We start from the raw sequence: 2500 nt of genomic DNA on the forward strand, positions 1-2500 counted from the left end.
CTAGTCTGCTCTTAGACCTTAATCTACCTCTACAGGACTAGTCTGCTCTTAAACCTTAATCCACCTCTACAGGGCTAGTCTGCTCTTAGACCTTAATCCACCTCTACAGGACTAGTCTGCTCTTAGACCTTAATATGCCTCTACAGGACTACTCTACTGTAGATCTAGGGCGTATTCACACCAGGAAGGTCCGTTAGTTCACTTATTTGGTCCGGACCAATTTTTTTTTTCTTTTTTTCTTTTTTAGTGCGGTTCGCTTTCACACCGTGATTAATTGCAACCGGACCAGAATTTATAAACAAAAGCACATGTGCTAAGGTCGTTCAACCATTGGCTGGTAAACGTGTAGGTGGGGTAAAGAATAGGAAGCCAAAGTCAAAGTTGGCCCACGTAAATACTATGTTTGCGTACTGTACTCGTTATTATCCTAGCAATATAGTTTATACAGTTACAGCTTTGCAGAAGTGCTTGAGCGTCAAGACCGTTTGATGCAAGTTTAACAATATCATGCTGGTAATTTTGCAACGACGAAGACGTGCAACAAAACAGCTGAGAAGAGCTCTCATGTGTGTCCAACATGCTAACAGCAGGCCTACGGAAGACGGAACGGGTAGGAGATGCAAAATCAAAGTATTGTTGGCAAAAAAGCGTTAGCCCACTGCTGCTTACAGCTGTTGTGCGTCACGGAGCTATCCTACATTTCCCATAATGCGCAAAAACTACGGGAGCTCGTCAAATCCAAAAAAGGTAGATTTCTGTAACTGGGTCGGATCGAGGTCGAGGTTCACACCATAAACGAACCGCACCAGGGTTCGGTAGGAACCGCTCCGAGACCACCTCCTCAGCTGGGTCTCGGTCCGCTTGTTTGGTCCGCACTAGAGTTCGAGTGATTGTATTCACACCAGTCAAAAAGGTCCGAACCAAGCAAGAAACGAACTTGAGTTTGTTTTAATCGAACTAAACAAGGCAGGTGTGAATACCCCCCTAGTCTGCTCTTAGACCCTAATCCACCTCTACAGGACTAGTCTGCTCTTAGACCTTAATCCAGCTCTACAGGACTACTCTACTGTAGATCTAGTCTGCTCTTAGACCCTAATCCACCTCTACAGGACTAGTCTGCTCTTAGACCTTAATCCACCTCTACAGGACTACTCTACTGTAGATCTAGTCTGCTCTTAGACCTTAATCCGCCTCTACAGGACTACTCTGCTGTTAGACCTTAATCCACCTCTACAGGACTACTCTACTGTAGATCTAGTCTGCTGTTAGACCTTAATCCACCTCTACAGGACTACTCTACTGTAGATCCAGTCTGCTATTAGACCTTAATCCACCTCTACAGGACTACTCTACTGTAGATCTAGTCTGCTGTTAGACCTTAATCCACCTCTACAGGACTACTCTACTGTAGATCCAGTCTGCTATTAGACCTTAATCCACCTCTACAGGACTACTCTACTGTAGATCTAGTCTGCTCTTAGACCCTAATCCACTCCTGGGCCTAGTCTGCTGTTAATAATAATAATAATAATAATAAATTTTATTTATATTGCGCTTTACATCAAATAAATGATCTCAAAGTGCTACAATGCATACACACATACACACACAACAGGATAAAAGTAGCACCATAGAGGAAGTTAAAAGTAGCATAAAATTAGGCTAAAACCAGCATAAAACAGATAAAAAGTATTTAGTTAAAAGCTTTTCTGAAAAGATGAGTTTTTAGGCCTTTCTTAAAAGAATCCACAGTCTGTGGTGCCCTTAGTTGGTCAGGGAGAGCATTCCACAGACTGGGAGCAGCAGAGCTAAAAGCACGGTCGCCCATGGTTCTTAACTTAGTTCTTTTTTGCTGGAGGAGATGTGATTGTCCAGACCGGAGATGACGTGAGGAGGAGTGGGGGGGGATGAGTTCTTTGAGGTAAGGGGGGGCAGAGCCATGGAGACACTGATGGGACAGAAGGGAAACCTTGTACTCGATCCTGGACTGAACTGGAAGCCAATGAAGGGATTTGAGGATGGGTGTGATATGCTGGAATTTCCGCACCCTCATCAGGATCCTGGCAGCGCAGTTTTGGATGTACTGCAGCTGCTGGATGTTCTTGACCTGTTAGACCTTAAACCACCTCCAGATCTGGTCTGCTGTTAAATCTTAATCCCCCTCCAGATCTAGTCTGCTGTTTGACCTTACACCGCCTCTAGATCTAGATAGATAGATAGATAGATAGATAGAGAGATAGATACTTCATTGATCCCCAAGGGCGAATTCAAGGATCTATATCTAGTCTGCTGTTAGAGCCTAATCCACTCCTGGGCCTAGTCTGCTGTTAGACCCTAATCCACTCCTGGGCCTAGTCTGCTGTTAGAGCCTAATCCACTCCTGGGCCTAGTCTGCTGTTAGACCCTAATCCGACTCCTGGGCCTAGTCTGCTGTTAGACTTTAATCCGACTCCACTGGGCTCCATCTCCCCCAAACCCAAACCCTGCGCTGCTGAGGAAG

The 2500-nt window shown here is 45.0% G+C and overlaps 1 protein-coding gene across 1 annotated transcript in view; it reads left to right on the top strand.

Moving 5' to 3' along the window:
* Positions 1-2500, top strand: part of igdcc4 (immunoglobulin superfamily, DCC subclass, member 4) — a 74479-nt gene that overhangs the window by 34637 nt on the left and 37342 nt on the right. The window lies entirely within an intron of this gene.

The sequence above is a fragment of the Sardina pilchardus genome, chromosome 21 (genome assembly GCF_963854185.1).
Source record: "Sardina pilchardus chromosome 21, fSarPil1.1, whole genome shotgun sequence".
In the NCBI taxonomy this organism is placed as follows: Eukaryota; Metazoa; Chordata; class Actinopteri; order Clupeiformes; family Clupeidae; genus Sardina; species Sardina pilchardus.